Source organism: Triticum dicoccoides, chromosome 2A, assembly GCF_002162155.2.
Source record: "Triticum dicoccoides isolate Atlit2015 ecotype Zavitan chromosome 2A, WEW_v2.0, whole genome shotgun sequence".
Lineage (NCBI taxonomy): Eukaryota > Viridiplantae > Streptophyta > Magnoliopsida > Poales > Poaceae > Triticum > Triticum dicoccoides.
The window spans coordinates 275061303-275080536 of NC_041382.1; positions in this window are offsets into that span (position 1 = coordinate 275061303).

Sequence of the window (19234 nt, forward strand, 5' to 3'; positions counted from 1 at the left end):
AAGATGTACTTGAGACTCTTGTGGTCAGTGAAGATGTCCACTTTTCTTCCCAATAAGAGATGTCTCCAAGTCAAAAAGCATGCACAACTGCCGCCAACTCGAGGTCATGAGCGGGGTAGTTATTCTCGTTGGGCTTCAACTGGCGAGAGGTATAAGCCAAAACTTTCTTCTCTTGCATCAACAGTGCACCAAGACCTTGAAGAGAGGCATCGCAGAAGACCTCGAATGGTTTGGACTCATCAGGAGGAGTCAGAACTGGAGCAGTGACCAATTTCTCTTTCAAAGTGTTGAAAGCGATGTCACATTCCGGAGACCAAACGTACTTGACGTGCTTCTGGAGAAGGTTTGAAAGGGGCTTCGCAATCTTAGAAAAGTTCTCCACGAACCTTCGACAATAGCTTGCGAGACCGAGGAAGCTACAAAGTTGCTTCACGTTCTGAGGTGGTTCCCAATTCACAATTGCAGACACCTTCTCGGGATTCACCGCAATGCCCTTGGCAGAGATGATATGCCCAAGATAAAGAACCTCATCGAGCCAAAACTCGCACTTTGAGAACTTGGCGAAGAACTGATGTTCCCTGAGCTTATCGAGCACCAAACGCAAGTGCTTGGCATGATCTTCCTTGTTCTTCGAAAAGACCAGAATGTCGTCGAGATAGACCAAAACAAAGTCATTTGTGTAGGCGTTGAAGATGAAGTTCATCATGCGAGAGAAAGTCGGAGGAGCGTTGACGAGGCCAAAAGACATGACAGTGTATTCATATGAATCATAGCTTGTTCTGAAAGCCGTCTTGGGAATATCTTGCTCACGGATTCGAATCTGGTGATAACCCATACGGAGATCAAGCTTGGAGAATACTTGAGCACCTTTGAGTTGTTCGAACAGCTCATTGAAGTTGGGAAGTGGGTACTTGTTCTTGATAGTCTTCTTGTTCAATGGATGGTAGTCAACACAAAGTTGGTCCGTTCCATCCTTCTTCTTCACAAAAAGAACTCCACAACCCCACGGAGAGGAACTAGGTCGGATGAGACCCATTCGCTCTTGAATATCGAGTTGCTTCTTCAGCTCCTTCAACTCTTCAGGTCCGAGCTTGTAAGGACGCTTGCAAACTGGTTCCGTGCCAGGCTCAAGATCGATGACGAATTCAACTAGCTGGTGCGGAGGCATTCCTGGAAGCTCTTCTGGAAAGACATCTTGATATTCGCAAACGACTATAATTTGCGAGATGGCATCCAGTTAACCCTTTTCATTGAGAGAAAACAGACGGATGGTATCATCACGAGCGGCAAAGACAATTACATCCCCAGATGAATGTGTCAATTGAATCTGCCTGGCAGCACAATCAAGATGCGCCTTGTACTTAGAAAGCCAATCCATTCCGAGAATAAGATCAATATCCGAGTCACCAAGAACATTTGGAGAGGACAAGAACTTATAGTCACCCAAAGTGATTGTAACATCTGGAACGCATACTCGAGATGTCATTAGACGGGCCGGAGAGTCAATAGACAATGGTTTCGTCAACACTTGAGTAACAAAATCATGCTTAGATGCAAAAGGTCTCGAGATGAAACAATGCGATGCACCAGTGTCAAAAAGTACTTTTGCAGGAACATCCTTAACAGGAAGGTTAACCATGATGACATCTGACGAGTCCTCTGCCTGAGCTGCATTCACCATGTTGACCTTGCGTGCTTGGGGTTATGCTTGACCATAGCTGTACTTGCCGATCTCACAGGAGGAGGAGGAGGAGGAGGGAGACGTCTCTGATTGAAGCATTTGTTGGCATAGTGACCCTTCTGTTGGCACTTGTTGCACGTGACCTCTGAAAGCGGACGGTGGTACGGAGCACTCGATCTTGGAGCTTGAGACGAAGTCTTGTTCTGAAAGCCAGGGTTGGGTGGGTGGGAAGATCCACTGCCACCTTTGCTCTTCTGTTGAAACGGCTGACGGAATGGAGGAGGTGGAAGCCAATACTTCTGCTACTTGGCCACTTGAGTAGAGGAAGAAGGAGTAGAATCTCTGACTCGATTCTTGGAAGCATCACACTTCAGTTGAGCGGCCTCTTGCTTCAATGCCATGTTTTAGAACTCATCGTACCTCCTGGGCTCAAAGAGAACGAGAGCTAGCTGGATTTCTTCTCTGAGACCACCCCTGAACTGATATATCATGATCTTCTCATCAGGGATGTCCTTCTTAGCAAAGCGGGCGAGCTTATGAAACAACTTGTTGTAGGCATAGACAGACAAAGAGCCTTGCTTCAGGTTGCGGAATTCCTCACGCTTGCTTTCAACCACGCTCTGAGGAATATGATGAGCTTTGAATTCTTGACGGAATTCATCCCAGGTAATCACACGGCCTCCTCTGGAATCCTTGTACTGCTAAAACCATTCTGCAGCTTGGTCTTTGAGTTGGAAGGAAGCGAACTTGACAAAGTCCTCAGGTCTGATGTTACTGCACTCGAAATGCTTGCATAAGTCCACGAGCCAATCGTCAGCATCAGTTGCCTCAACACAATTGCTGAAAGTCTTTGGCTGGTTAGCAAGGAACTGGTTGGGGTGTAGCAAAGTGATTCTGATTGTTGCCTTGGTTGCCTTAGTTTGCTTGATTGCGCTCTTGAAGAATTTTCATGATCAACTGCGTGTTTGCATTGGTAGCGGCCATCACAGCTTGCCATGCCTCCGGAGGTGGAGGTGGTGGTGGCGGATCCTGATTCTGATTCTGATTGTTGCTCTTAGCGGGAGCCATCCTGAAGAGGGTGACATCTGTTAGCACATAGACAGATAAAATTGAAGTTGAATCAAGCGGGTTGAAATTGCAACACATAGTCTTCACATCCGAACTTAAGAACGAATGCATTCCACTTGAAATGGTCACATATCCACAAATTGAGAAGCCACTTTGAATTTAGGTAGAGGAATAAATCAACAAGGTACGGAACAAGAACGAATACTCGGTAAAGATCACCCAATCTCAAACCAAATATCAATGGAAGAAGAACTAGAGCTACAAGAATTCCCACCTATGAAAATCCCGAACCTTTCCCGTTATGCAATCAGGTGTTGGGGATAAAGGGGAAGCATAATATCTCACCCAAATCTAGCAAATCCTACATCCAGCTGTATCCATCCTTCAACACATAACCAAGAAAAACTTCGGAAATCGTCTACCTCAACCTTCGAAAAGCATCCGTTATACGAGTTATGGCAATACTCCCGAACTCCCGCCCCAGTACTGGGTGGCGTCGAGGTTATCTCACCAACAACTGCATAAAAGAGATTTTTGATGTCGACGAACTAAAGTCAGGTATTCCCGAACTACAACGATAAAATTGTGATGACAACACCTCGGAGCTCAACTCCCCGGGACACCGCCACAACCCCTAAATGACAGGAGGCACCAAGCACAATGTTCTCGTCACAGAACCATCGGAACGATTCCAAGATACCCGCGTGATCCTAAATTTTTTTTAGTGAAATTTGAGAAGAGAATAGTCAAAACTCTACGTCAGAATGCCTTACCAGAGCGATGAAGGGACTGGGGAGTAAAAAGAATTCCTAAACTCTCCGATATATAATTCCTAATGACTCAAAAACATTTTTCTAGACTCAACTCGACTGCTAATTCGATCAAGCAATGGGGCTCCTAAGGTCGGGGAAGGCTCTAATTACCAACTTATAAAGCCCTCGATGCGGCTATATCTCCTACGTGTTGAAGCATGACTTAGAGGCATAACCGCATTGAAAGCAATGTCGCAAGTAAGGTAATCTTCACAACATCCCATGTAATACATAATAAGGGGAAAGGTACATAGTTGGCTTACACTTGCCACGTCACACAAGGTACATAAATAACATTACATCAACCAATACAATCATGGTCTGACTACGGTACCAAAATAAAAGATCAACCCAACATGCGACATGGTCCCGATCGCCCCAACTGGGCACCACTACTGATCATCAGGTAAAGACACATAGTAACAGCGTGAGTCTTCGTCGAACTCCCACTTGAGCTCAAGCGCGTCATCTGGAACGGAATCATCAGGCCCTGCATCTGGTTTGGAAGTAATCTGTGAGCCACGGGGACTCAGCAATCTCGCACCCTCGCGATCAAGACTATTTAAGCTTATAGGTAAGGTAGGGTAATATGTGGAGCTGCAGCAAGCGACTAACATATAAGGTGGCTAACCTATTCGCAAAAGAGAGCGAGAAGAGAAGGCAAAGCACGAACGAAGAACTAGAGAACCAACTACAACAAACATTACTCCAACACCGTGTTCACTTCCCGGACTCCGCCGAGAAGAGACCATCACGGTTACTCACACAGTTGATTCATTTTAATTAAGTTAAGATTGAAGTTATCTACAACCGTACATTAACAAATTCCCATCTGCCCATAACCGCGGGCACGGCTTTCGAAAGTTCAAATCCCTGCAGGGGAGTCCCAACTTAGCCCATGACAAGCTCTCACAGTCAACGAACGATATACCTTCTCCCGAGACATTCCGATCAGACTGGTATCCCGGTTCTACAAGACAACTTCAACAAGTTAAGACAAATCCAGCAACACCGCCCGAATGTGCCGAAAAATCCCGATAGGAGCTGCACATATCTCCTTCTCAGGGCACACTCAGATAGGTCAAGCTACGAGTAAAACCAAACCTCGAGTTTCCCCGAGGTGGCCCCGCAGGCTGCCCAGTTCGGACCAACACTCAGAGGAGCAGTGGCCAGGGGGGGGGGGTTAAATAAGATGACCCTTGGGCTCCGGAAACCCAAGGGAAAAAGAGGCTAGGTGGCAAATGGTAAAACCAAGGTTGGGCATTGCTGGAAGAGTTTCATTCAAGGCGATTTGTCAAGGGGTTCCCATTATTACCCAACCGCGTAAGGAACGCAAAATCCGGGAACATAACATCGATCTGACGGAAACTAGGGCGGCAAGAGAGGAACAAAACACTAGGCAAAATGCCGAGCCTTCCACCCTTTACCAAGTATATAGATGCATTAACATAACAAGATAAAATAATGATATCCCAACAAGTAAATAATGTTCCAACAAGGAACGGTCTCCAATCTTCACCTGCAACTAGCAACGCTATAAGAGGGGCTGAGCAAAGCGGTAGCATAGCCAATCAACGGTTTGCTAGGACATGGTGGGTTAGAGGTTTGACATGGAAATTTGGGAGGCATGATAAGAAAGTGTTAGGCATCATAGCATAGGCATAGCAAAAGAGCGATCATCTAGCAAAGCAAAGATAGAAGTGATTTCGAGGGTATGATCATCTTGCCTGCAAAGTTGTCAGAGTTGACTGGATCCTTGAAAGCAAACTCAACGGGATGCTCGTTAGCGAACCCATCTCCCGGCTCTACCCAAACAAGACAAACAAGCAAAAGGAACGCAATCAACCACGTGCAAAACTCAAACAACATGATGCAAATATGGTATGCTATGCGGGATGTGATATGTGATGCATATGCAAGATTTGACAAGGAATGATTGAACCTGGCCTCAACTTGGAAATCCAAGTGTGCCACTGGAAAGGTGAGGTTATCTCGCTTGAATTCGATATAAAGAACACCGGAATCGGAGACACGGTTTGGAAATGGCAAGCAAAACAAATATGGCACCGGTCTGCGATAAACAGCAAGTAGCCATCTGAATGCATCAAGTTAAACATGCTACAACACTCAAAGAAGACAACAAAATAAATGGCAGGGATCCACTCATAAATCTTAACAAAAGATGAACACTAAGCTACGGCCAAATCATCCATTAACAGGTTCAAACAAGCATGGCAAAAATGCAAACGGTAAACAGATTTCAGACTTTGTGAAATTAACACTAGTCTGGAATTTTAGATCAGGTAGCACACTTTGGAGCATGAAAACTAGATGCTACAGGAACTTAACATGGCAAGGTAAAGCATGGCAAGAAGCTACTCAAAGAGATTAATAAAAGTCCCTTAGTGACATTGAGCCAAAAGGGATCAGAAAATACATTGGCAAGCATGTGAACATGGCAAAAACATAATCAGATCACAGACTTAGAGAAAAACTGGAGCATGCAAATATGATAGCAAGTAGGCATGTTCACGAGCTCGATGCACTCACTATAGAGCAAGGCATGACAATCTAAGCACACACCCATCAAGAATACACATTATATAAGCTATACATGGCAAGAACAACAACATAGCATGCACGGATCAACAACAACATCCTCGGCAAAATCGCTAACAAGTAGACAATCTGCCCAGATTCACAAAATAGCAAAGGTAGAGCTCGATTAACTCAAGCTAGGATGCTCCATAATTGCAAACAAAGACATGGATGGATTGAGCATCACAAGATTAACAAATCATCCTTACTGATCATCCTCAGAAGAGGCACGGATCACTAGGAAACAACATGAACATATGGCATATTGATACAAATAGATCAAGGACTTAGTAGAATTGCTAAGTCCCTGAAATCAACAAGAACGTAGGGCAAGCTTGTGTTAGTCACCGCACACATCACAAAAATACATGGATAACACCTCTGGAAAGATGGCGAAGCATATAACAGAACACATGTAGAGCTCAGGGGCATATCATGCACACAATAATCATGGCAAAAAATGACAAAAAGCTATTTGGAGCAGCAGATCTGACAATTAACTCAAATAGCACTCTTCCAACAGCATTTCGGGCATCAAGATGAACTCAAATAAAAAATGCAATGAGATGAAATGATGTACTCTCTGAGACGAACATTTTGATGTGCTACGCACCCAAAACGGAGCTACGGATGCGGAGATATATCATGATGAAATATGCAAAAAAAAATACTGGAAACGGGGCAAAAGTCAACCCTAGGTTTTTATATCTAAGATCCAGGTCGGGGCGGTGCGGAAACCGAGGATCGCCGGACTTGGAGCTCGAGCTCGCCGGAGTTGGAACTTGCCGCGGAGGAGGGGGAGCCGGTCGCCGGCGAGGTGGCCGGAGAGGTGGAGGTGGCCGCGGGCGCGGTCTTGAGGGGCGCTGGCCGACGATGTGGAGCTGCAGCGGTGCGGCGGCCGGTGGGCGTCGGTGGCGGTGAGGAGCTCCGGCCGCCGGAGTAGAGGCGAAGGGCGGCGAGGAGCTCCCTGGCGTGGCGCGGCGCGGCCTAGCGCCTCGGCCCGGACGGCGAAGGAGAGAGCCGGCCTTGGGCCCTCGCGGGCCTCAGCGGGAGTGGCGGCGATGTGGGGCGCGGTGCACATGTGGCGGCCCGGGAGTGGTCCGGGCGAGTGGCGGACGCTGTCCGGCCGGGCCGGACGTGTCCGGTGCCGCGAGGAGCGGGGAATTAGGGTTTCGGGGAAGAAGAACCCATGGATTTTGAAGGAGGATCTATAAATAGGCATAGGAGGAGCTAGGAGAGTCCAAAAGAGGTGCGGTTTTCGGCCGCGCGATCGTGATCGAACGCTCTAGATGATGGAGAGGGTTTTGGTGGGTTTTGGGCCAAATTGGAGGGGTGTTGGTCTGCAACACACACGAGGCTTTTTCGGTCCCTCGGTTAAACGTTGGAGCATCAAACGAAGTCCAAATGGTACGAAACTTGACAGACGGTCTACTGGTAGTAAACCAAGGCCGCTTGGCAAGTCTCGGTCCAATCCGGAAATGTTTAACCCCCACACACGAAAGAAAGGTAGAAAGGACCACCGAAGGAGATAGGAGCGCCGAAATGCAAAACGGACAACGGGGAAAATGCTCGGATGCATGAGATGAACACGTATGCAAATGCAATGCACATGATGACATGATATGAGATGCATGACAACGACAACAACACACGGAGACAAAAACCCGAACCCGAGGAAATAAAATAACTTAGCGCTGAAAACGGCAAGAGTTGGAGTACATATTGGGTAAATTACATCCGGGGTGTTACAAATATTAAGCTGAACGTGGAACTAAAAGGCGTTCGGGGCCAGCTTGCGGACTCCGAGAAGGAGAATAAGCGGCTTCGGCGCGGCATTTTCAGTAAGTGTTTGAACAATTCCTTTTAAAGGAGTTCGGCGAAGAAGCTGACTAACAGCGTTATGTCTGTAGGTATGCTGACGGGTCGTCCCGCAGAGGGAATGCCCGGGTCTGCGGGTGATGTTCTGTCCGAGCTGTCACATCTGCACGAACAAGTTCGGCAGGTGATGCAGGGTGTTGCCCAGGCCTTGTGGCCGTCCGTCTCCCTGCCAGAAGGCGTTGTAGAGCTTGCGGAGAAGCTGAAGGGAGCATGGCGGCGCTTCCGATTATGGAAGATATCAGCCTGCTGACAGGGTGCCCGAGAAGCCTGGGCCATGGTGAAGACGCGGTATACCAAGGTAGACCCAAATCACATGGCCGAGGTCGGACCTATGGGGCCCGACGGAAAAGAGATCCCCGTTAGCTTAGTTTATGGGCAAGTATAATTATTCGCGAAGTATTCCCAACAGGATTGTAAGCTAGACCGCCTGTTGGATGGTATAGAGGAGGAATTTAGTCAGTCTGCATGACTATGTAATTAAAGTGACATGTATAATGCCTTCTAGCCGGATTGTAGATCATTTGTCATTGCGGATCTTTTCGCTTCAACCTCCGGGCCCAATAGTCCGGAGTGAATCCGAATACCCGCTCGTGGAGACCAGGCGTAGGGGTCATTAGTGCTTTATCAGACAAGTGCCCATCTAGTTATGTTATATTACATGGGTAGTAAGAAACATCTTCCAGGGAGAATAGTTCCGTTAAGGGTTCCTTTCCCTGGGTAAGCATGCCCTAAAGTGCATGTCCGGACTGCGATAGGAAACGCAGAAAAAACATCTAGGGGCAGATATGGACAATAAATAAAAATCATCTTTTGTTCACCGGCCTAATATTCCCTTAAGAATGCTAGCTTTTGGCTTCACCCAGTCTGAGGTACACATCCGGCTGACCCAGCAGTAACAATCGCAGAGGTGCTCCCCTTATGCCCTAGCTGAATTAACGGGAACGTAGGGCATAAATACAAGAGCTAGGCAACCCAGCTTGGCCAAAACTTAAGTCATATCGATGCATATAATGGTGAAAAAAGGTACATGCAGAAGTATAACACATGTGTTGGGCATGAGGCCCAGATAAATAATTTAAACTTCTGTGAAAGAAGCCCCCAGTTAGGAAGAGTGCGGCTAGCGCATCTGTAATGTACAAGCGAGGCACAAGGTGACCCTTGAAGGCCTAGAGAAATAATAAAAGAAAGAAAGAAAGAAAGAAAGAGAAACAAGACAGATGATGTATATGAAGAAAATGGACAAAGGGAGGGGACTAACATAGAGTCCGGTGCTAGGCGTAGAATCTTCGGAGCCTGGCCGCGTTCCATGGGTTCAGCTCGAGTCGACTAGTCGATGCATCCCGTAGTCGGTACACTCCACAGGTCATAACTTGGTCAATAATGAAAGGACCTTCCCATTTGGGCTCGAGCTTGTTCTTTTTCTTATCCGGCAGGCGTAGAACTAGTTCGCCAATGTTATAAGTTTTGGCCCGTACTTCTCTGCTTTGGTATCTGTGAGCCTGTTGCTGATAAAATGCGGAACGGGCTTTGGCTACGTCGCGCTCCTCTTCCAGGGTGTCCAGACTGTCCTACCGATCGAGCTCGGCTTCTCTTTCTTCATACATGCGCACTCGAGGTGAGTCATGAATTATGTCACAGGGCAAGACTGCCTCTGCGCCGTACACCATATAGAAGGGTGTATATCCGGTACTATGATTCGGCGTGGTCCGTAGCCCCTAGAGTACGGAGTCGAGCTCCTCTACCCAGTGCGTGTTAGACTCTGTTAAGGAGCGCACTAATCTGGGTTTAATGCCGCTCATTATAAGACCGTTTGCTCGCTCGACTTGACCGTTGGTTTGTGGGTGATAGACTGAAGCATAATCGAGCTTGATGCCCATTTTGCTGCACCAGAGTTTTACCTTGTCGGCCGTGAAGTTTGTGCCATTATCAGTGATGATGCTGTGGGGGACGCCATAACGGTGTACAACCCCGGATATGAAGTCTATCACCGGTCCGGATTTGGCTGTTTTAACAGGTTTGGCCTCTATCCATTTGGTGAATTTATCCACCATGACCAATAAGTATTTTTTCTTGTGGGTTCCCCCTTTAAGGGGTCCAACCATGTCAAGCCCCCAGACCGCAAAGGGACATGTAATGGGGATTGTTTGGAGGGCGGTGGGCAGCATGTGGCTTTGATTTGCAAAGAGCTGGCAACCGGCGCAACGTTGGACCAAGTCCTGTGCATCTGCCCAGGACGTTGGCCAATAGAATCCTGTATGGAAGGCCTTGCTTACAAGAGCCCGGGCTGCCGCGTGATGACCGCCGAGTCCGGCGTGAATTTTTGCCAGAAGATTCTGCCCTTCCACTTCGGAGATGCACCTTTGAAGGACACTGGTAGTACTTTTTTTGTACAATTCTCCCTCATGGACCCTGTAGGCCTTGGATCGCCGCACTATGCAGCGTGCCTCATTTTGGTCCTCCGGAAGATCCTGTCTAGTTAGGTAGGCCAGGAATGGTTCAGTCCATGGGGCAATAATGGCCATTATTTCGTGGGCTGAAGGTGTTATTTCGGTGGCGGGGCCTCCGATTGTGTCACAGAGTTCGGTATCGGGTATTTTGGCCGGGTCCGAACTGTTGTTACCAGTGTCCCCATCCCATACTACGGATGGTTTAAACAACCTTTCCAAAAATATGTTGGGGGAGGGGGGACTGCATCGCGTTTTGCGCCGATGCGGGCGAGGATATCCGCCGCCTGATTGTTTTCCCAAGCCACATGGTCAAATTTGAGCCCCTCGAACCGATCTGACATTTTTAGGACGGCGTTTCGATAGGCCGCCATTTTGGGATCCTTGGCGTCAAAATCTCCATTTATTTGGGATATTGCGAGGTTTGAATCCCCACGCACCTCCAAGAGTTGAATGCCCATGGAGACTGCCATCCGAAGACCATGCAACAGAGCTTCATATTTGGTTGCATTGTTGGAGTCTGTATACAATATTTGCAGTACGTACTGAAGGTATCTCCGGTTGGGGACGTCAGGACGACGCCAGCCCCTAGACCAGCCAGCATTTTAGAACCGTCGAAGTGCATGATCCAATTGGAGTATGCGCCGTACTCTTTAGGGAGTTCGGCCTCCGTCCGTTCGGCGACGAAGTCGGCCAATACTTGCGACTTGATGGCTCGTCGAGGTTTGTATGTTATGTCGAACGGGAGGAGCTCAATGGCCCATTTGGCAATCCGCCCATAGCGTCGCAGTTGTTTATAATATCATTAAGTGGCACTTCCGAGGCTACTGTAATCGAACACTCTTGAAAGTAGTGTCGCAGCTTCCGGGATGCCATGAATACCGCATAGGCTATCTTTTGATAATATGGGTACCGTGATTTGCATGGAGTGAGGACAGTGGATACATAGTATACCGGCTTTTGAAGAGGGAATTTGTGTCCGTCTGCTTCTCGTTCGACAACGAGCACTGCACTGACAACTTGATGAGTTGCTACAATGTACAACAACATTGGTTCGCCGATGTTTTGCGCGGCCAGGATTGGGTTGGTTGCAAAAATGGCCTTTATTTCTTCCAGTCCGGCTGTGGCCGCGTCCGTCCACTCGAAGTGTTCGGTGCGCCGAAGGAGGCGATAAAGGGGTAAAGCCTTTTCTCCTAAGCGGGAGATAAAGCGGCTTAGAGCCACCACACATCCAGTTAACTTCTGGATTTGTTTGAGGTCTGTTGGGGTAGCCAACTGTGACAAAGCTCGGATTTTGGACGGATTAGCTTCAATACCTCTACAGGAGACAATGAAACCCAGGAGCTTTCCGGCTGGTACGCCGAAAACGCATTTTTTCGGATTGAGCTTGATGTCGTATGTTCGGAGGTTGTCGAATGTGAGCCTCAAGTCGTCTATCAAAGGGTCGACTTGTTTGGTTTTGACGACCACATCGTCTACGGATGCCTCTACTATTTTGCCGATTTGTTTCTCCAGACATGTCTGAATCATGCGCTGATATGTTGCGCCGACGTTTTTGAGCCCAAAAGGCATTGTGTTAAAACAGAAGGGGCCATATGGTGTGATGAATGCCGTTGCGGCTTGGTCGGACTCTGCCATCTTGATTTGGTGGTAACCGGAGTATGCGTCGAGGAAACACAATGGCTCATGTCCTGCGGTAGCATCAATGATTTGATCAATGCGTGGGAGGGGGAAGGGATCCTTTGGGTAAGATTTATTGAGGTCTTTGAAATCGACACAAAGGCGCCAGGATTTGTCCTTCTTTGGTACCATCACCAGGTTTGCTAGCCAGTCCGAGTGTTTTATTTCTCTGATGAATCCGGCCTCCAATAACTTGGCTAGTTCGTCTCCCATGGCCTGTCTCTTAGGTTCGGAGAAACGCCGAAGAGCTTGCTTGACCGGCTTGAATCCCTTTAGGATATTGAGGCTATGCTCGGCCAGCCTACGTGGGATTCCTGGCATGTCTGAGGGATGCCAGGCGAATATGTCCCAGTTCTCACGCAAGAACTCTCATAGTGCAGCGTCCACACCGGGGTTTAACCGTGCCCCGATGGAGGCTGTTTTTGTAGGGTCCATTGGGTGGACTTGGAATTTGACTATTTCATCCGCTGGTTTAAAAGAGGCGGACTTGGATCTCTTGTCGAGTATCACGTCGTCCTTGTCCACTGTGGAGCGTAGCGTGGTTAATTCCTCGGCCGAGAGGGCTTCGGATAATGCCTCAAGGGCTAGTGCGGCTGTTTTGTTTTCGGCACAGAGTGCTGTGTCCGGATCACTGGCGAGAGTGATGATTCCGTTGGGCCCAGACATTTTGAGCTTCATGTACCCGTAATGGGGTACGGCTTGGAAGATTGTGAACACCTCCCATCCTAACAGAGCGTGATAACCACTGCTGAACGGGGCCACTTGGAATGTAATTTCTTCAGACCTGTAATTATCCGGCGTGCCGAATACCACATCTAGTGTGATTTTCCTAGCGCAGCATGCTTCCCGACTGGGGATGATTCCTCTAAAGGTTGTGCTACTTTCCTCAACGCGGTTCCAGTCTATTTCCATCTTTTGAAGAGTTTCCTCATAAATGAGGTTTAATCCGCTGCCGCCGTCCATGAGTACTTTGGTGAGTCGAAAGCCATCCACGATTGGACTGAGGACCAGTGTAGCTGGTGCTCGGGTTGTTCGGAATTGAGGTTCGTCACTGGCATTGAAGGTAATAGCCGTGTCACTCCATGGATTTATTGCTGCTATGTGGCAGATTTCAGCCATGCTGCGGAGTGTTCGCTTGCGCCTATTATTTGACGTGAAGGTCTCGAAGACCATTAATACCGTATTGTTATCCACGGGATGGTGCTCTGTGGTATTGGGGAGAAGAAGATCCTCACCACTTTTGGCCACCTGTCGGAGTATCCAACATGCTCTAAGGCTGTGCGTTGGTATTGTATTCGCTGTACTATGAATTTTGCAGGGTACGTTGAGCCATCCCTCCAGTACGGTTCCATACCCTGTAGAGGGATTTTGCTTTTTGGTAGCTGACCCGGGTGTATTGTGATAATGCACCCTTTTGTTTCGGACTGGGTTTGTATTCAGGGCCAGATTATCCCAAAAGTTTATTTCAGTTTTCCAGGCACTTTCCATCGCACAGTACTTTCGTACTATGGACGCCAAGTCAGCGAAGCGTGTTATCTCACGGCAATTTATGGCGTTAAGGATTCCCTTGTCCGTGCAATTATTGCAGAAGAATAGGATTGCGTCTTCCTCGCGACAGTCCTTAACCTTGTTCATCGCAAGGAGGAATCTGGACCAATAGTGATGTACTGTTTCCTGGGGCTCTTGCGTGATGTGGGAAAGATCGCTTATGTTTGGGTGGGTGGGTGGAATTGAATTCGAACCCTCACCTGATCTGTGATCCAGGGGCCGAGGAATTTCCAATTTTGGAAGTTCTGGTTCCAGGGTGTGACCCAATAATCCTGGCCCGCTACCTGACCCTAAGTTCAGGGATTGGATGTTGTCTTCCCGTGAACGGGCGTCCGACTCAGAGAGATCGGGAATCCGGACATAGTTGGTCCTCAAGATGGAGGAAAGGTCGCCGCATTGTTCCTCCACCACTGCAATATGATGGGTGACCGGTGGAGAGTTAATCTCCCTTTGATCGGGTTTGAGCCCAATCCGATCATAGTCCATAGCGACTCCCAAGGCGGCGATGCGATCCAAGAGCTCGTTTAAGGAGGCGAGCTCCATTGGATCCATCTATTCGGCGAGTGCCGATTTGACGTGGAGGCTGTTTTCGATGACCCAAGAAGTCATCGTCGGCGCGGTAGCCGAACAGGCGGTCATGATGAAACCGCCTAGCCGGAGAGTTTGGCCGACAGAAAAAGCTCCCCCGACAGTAATACCATCTTTAAAGACGAGATGAGACATCCTTCCTTTTGGCGATGGCACAGAGGAACTCTCAATGAAAGCACCAATGTCGGTGTCAAAACCGGCGGATCTCGGGTAGGGGGTCCCGAACTGTGCGTCTAGGCCAGGAGGCAGGGGACACGAAGTTTTACCCAGGTTCGGGCCCTCTTGATGGAGGTAAAACCCTACGTCCTTCTTGATTAATATTGATGATATGGGTAGTACAAGAGTAGATCTACCACGAGATCACAGAGGCTAAACCCTAGAAGCTAGCCTATGGTATGATTGTTGGTAGTCCTACGGACTAAAACCCTCTGGTTTATATAGACACCGGAGGGGGCTAGGGTTACACAAGGTCGGTTACAAAGGAGGGAATATACATATCCGTATTGCCTAGCTTTCCTTCCACACCAAGTAGAGTCCCATCTGGACACGAGACGAAGTCTTCAATCTTGTATCTTCATAGTCCAGCAGTCTGGCCAAAGGATATAATCCGGCTGTCCGGAGACCCCCTAATCCAGGACTCCCTCAACGGTCATCACCGGTAAGTATCCCGATTATTGTCACTTCAGGGTTAACGAATCATAAAACATAATAGGTGACTATAGACTTGCAAGATAGGATCAAGAACACTCATATATTGATGAAAACATAATAGGTTCAGATCTGAAATCATGGCACTCGGGCCCTAGTGACAAGCATTAAGCATAGCAAAGTCATAGCAACATCAATCTCAGAACATAGTGGATACTAGGGATCAAACCCTAACAAAACTAACTCGATTACATGATAGATCTCATCCAACCCATCACCGTCCAGCAAGCCTACGATGGAATTACTCACGCACGGCGGTGAGCATCATGAAATTGGTGATGGAGGATGGTTGATGATGACGATGGCGACGGATTCCCCTCTCCGGAGCCCCGAACGGACTCCAGATCAGCCCTCCCGAGAGGTTTTAGGGCTTGGCGGTGGCTCTGTATCGTAAAACGCGATGATTTCTTCTCTCTGATTTTTTTCTCCCCGAAACACAATATATAGAGTTGGAGTTGCAGTCGGAGAGGCACTAGGGGGCCCACGAGGTAGGGGGCGCGCCCCCACCCTCGTGGACAGGTGGTGGCCCCCCTGGCCTTCATCTTTTGAAGGTATTTTTTATATTTTCCAAGAAGTTGCTCCGTGAAGTTTTAGGTCATTCAGAGAATGTTTGTTTCTGCACATAAATAACACCATGGTAATTCTGCTGAAAACAACGTCAGTCCGAGTTAGTTCCATTCAAATCATGCAAGTTAGAGTCCAAAACAAGGGCAAAAGTGTTTGGAAAAGTAGATACGACGGAGACGTATCATTTGGCGTTCGATCTATCAATCTACTACAATTTTATTCATGCCCATTTGCCTATCTTGGGGCGAAAGAGATTGACAACCCCTTTTACACGCCGGGTTGCGAGTATTTGTTATTGATACGTCTCCGTCGTATCTATAATTTTTGATTGTTCCATGCCAATATTATTCAACTTTCATATACTTTTGGCAACTTTTTATACTATTTTTGGGACTAACATATTGATCCAGTGCCCAGTGCTAGTTCCTGTTTGTTGCATGTTTTTTGTTTCGCAGAATATCCATATCAAACGGAGTCCAAACGTGATAAAAACTGACGGATATTTTTTTGGAATATATATGATTTTTGGGAAAAAAATCCACGCAAGACGGTGCCCGAGGTGGCCACGAGGCAGGAGGGCGCGCCTGCCCCCCAGGCGCGCCCCTGACCCTCGTGGCCACCCGTAAGGCGGTTGATGCCCTTCTTTTGCCGCAATAAAGCTAATTTACGGATAGAGATCGTGTCAAAATTTCAGCCCAATCGGAGTTATGGATATCCGGGAATATAAGAAACGGTGAAAGGGAAGAATCTGAGAACGCAGAAACAGAGAGAGACAGAGAGACATATCCAATCTCGGAGGGGCTCTCGCCCCTCCCATGCCATGGAGGCCATGGACCAAAGGGGAAACCCTTCTCCCATCTAGGGAGGAGGTCAAGGAAGAAGAAGAAGGAGGGGGGCTCTCTCCCCCTCGCTTCCGGTGGCACCGGAGTGCCACCGGGGGCCATCATCATCACTGCGATCTACACCAACACCTCCGCCATCTTCACCAACATTTCCATCACCTTCCCCCCTATCTACAACGGTCCACTCTCCCGCAGCCCGCTGTACACTCTACTTGAACATGGTGCTTTATGCTTCATATTATTATCCAATGATGTGTTGCCATCCTATGATGTTTGAGTAGATTTTCGTTGCCCTATCGGTGGTTGATGAATTGCTATGATTGATTTAATTTACTTGTGGTTATGTTGATGTCCTTTGGTGCCCATCATATGATTGCGCGCGTGGATCACACCCTAGGGTTAGTTGTATGGTGATAGGACTATGTATTGGAGGGCAAGAGTGACAGAATCTTCAACCTAGCGTAGAAATTGATGCATACGGGATTGAAGGGGGACCAATATATCTTAATGCTATGGTTGGGTTTTACCTTAATGAACATTAGTAGTTGCGGATGCTTGCTAATAGTTCCAATCATAAGTGCATAGAATTCCAAGTCAGGGATGACATGCTAGGGTGGCCTCTCCCACATAATACTTGCTATCGATCTAGTAAAGTAGTCGATTGCTTAGGGGCAATTTCGCAACTCCTACCACCACTTTTCCACACTCGCTATATTTACTTTATTGTTTCCTTATATAAACAGCCCCTACTTTTTATTTATGTACTCTTTATTATCTTGCAAACCTATCCAACAACACCTACAAAGTACTTCTAGTTTCATACTTCTTCCAGGTAAAGAGAATGTCAAGCGTGCGTAGAGTTGTATTGGTGGTCGATAAAACTTGAGGGAATATTTGTTCTACCTTTAGCTCCTCATTGGGTTCGACACTCTTACTTATCGAAAACTGTTGTGATCCCCTATACTTGTGGGTTATCAAGCCCTTTTTCTGTCGCCGTTGCCGGGGAGCAATAGCGTGGGGTGAATATTCTCGTGTGTGCTTGTTTGCTTTATCACTAAGTAATTTTTATTTGCCGTTCTTAGTTCTTCTTTATCTTTAGTTATGGATATGGAACACGAAATACCAAAAAAAATAGGTGTACTTGCTGCTCATGGAGATGGGGAACCTCCTAAAACCCTCGATGCTGGTTATGTGAAAAATATTATGTACTACTTTAGTAATCCTGAGAAAACCCCATTCAATTATGTAATGGGAGTAACGTTGGATCAACGTGAATACTTTAGGGATTACCGCTTGACACAAAAAGGGAAACTATTATGGGATCAAATTCATATATTGAATTGGAAAGCTAGGCAACTATGCTTGAGATATGATTATACTTGTTGCTCTAAGGTGAAGGCTCCACACCTTCCCTTTTCATGTGAATTTAATGATAATAAAACCTTAGCTTCTTATGCTAATGGTATATATGATTACTATGATGTGGAACAAATAGAAGAATTTGTTGCTTGTATGGGTGCTTATGAAATTGAATCTATGTTTAAAGAGTTTGAATATTTTGATGATTCGGTTTATAAACCTGAAACTTTAGCTATCCTTAAATATTGCTATGAGAATTATGAATAGAATTCCGATATTAATGCTCTTACTAAGAAAGTCTCCACTATCCAAGAAGAGACTAATATTTTGCAGGAGTCTATGGAAGAAGAAATTGATGAAACTGTGAGCTCATTGGATGCAAAAGATGAGGAGGAGAGCGAGGAACAAAAGAAGGAAGAGCGGATTAGCTACCCGTGCCCACCTTCTAATGAGAGTAACTCTTCAACTCATACATTGTTCAATTTCCCTTCGTGCTTACCGGAGGATGATTGCTATGATGATTGTTATGATCCTGTTGATTCTTTTGAAATATCCCCTTTTGATGATGCTTGCTATGCTTGTGGCCAAGATGCCAATATGAATTATGCTTATGGATATGAACTTGCTATAGTTCCTTATGTTAAACATGAAATTGTTGCTATTGCACCCACACATGATAGTCCTATTATCCTTTTGAATTCTCCAAACTACACTATATCGGAGAAGTTTGCTCTTATTAAGGAATATATTGATGGGTTGCCTTTTACTGTTGCACATGATGATTTTGATGAATATAATATGCATGTGCTTGTTTCTCCTACTTGCAATTATTATGAGAGAGGAACTATATCTCCGCCTCTCTATGTTTCCAATATGATAAAATTGCAAGAAACTGTTAATACCATGCATTGGCCTTTACTTTGTGTGCATGAATTGTTCTTTTATGACATGCTGATGCATAGGAAGAGAGTTAGACTTTGTCATTACATGATATATGTTACCTTGTGCTCACCACTAAATTACAAATCATTGTTAATTAAAATTGGCTTTTGATATATTACTTGAGCACTATATGCCTAGCTTAATGGCTTTAAAGAAAGCGCTGCCAGGGAGACAACCCGTAAGTTTTAGAGAGTCATTTATTTCTGTTGTGTGCTTTTATAAAGTTTAGAAATAAAAATAATGTGCCAAGGTTTGCCTTTAGGATGTTTACATTTGCTTGATGGTCTGTACGGTGCAGGACAGAAAATTTGGCTGTAGTGCGCGATTTTACGTTTTTAGATGGAACGTCAAATGGTTCTGATTCTTTTTGCACGGTCTTCCTATACAAATTGTTTATTTTTAATAGTTTTTCTAGAATTTTTAAAGTATCATAAGTATGGCGAATGTTCAGATTATTACAGACTGTTCTATTTTAGACAGATTCTGTTTTTGATGCATAGTTTGCTTGTTTTGATGAAA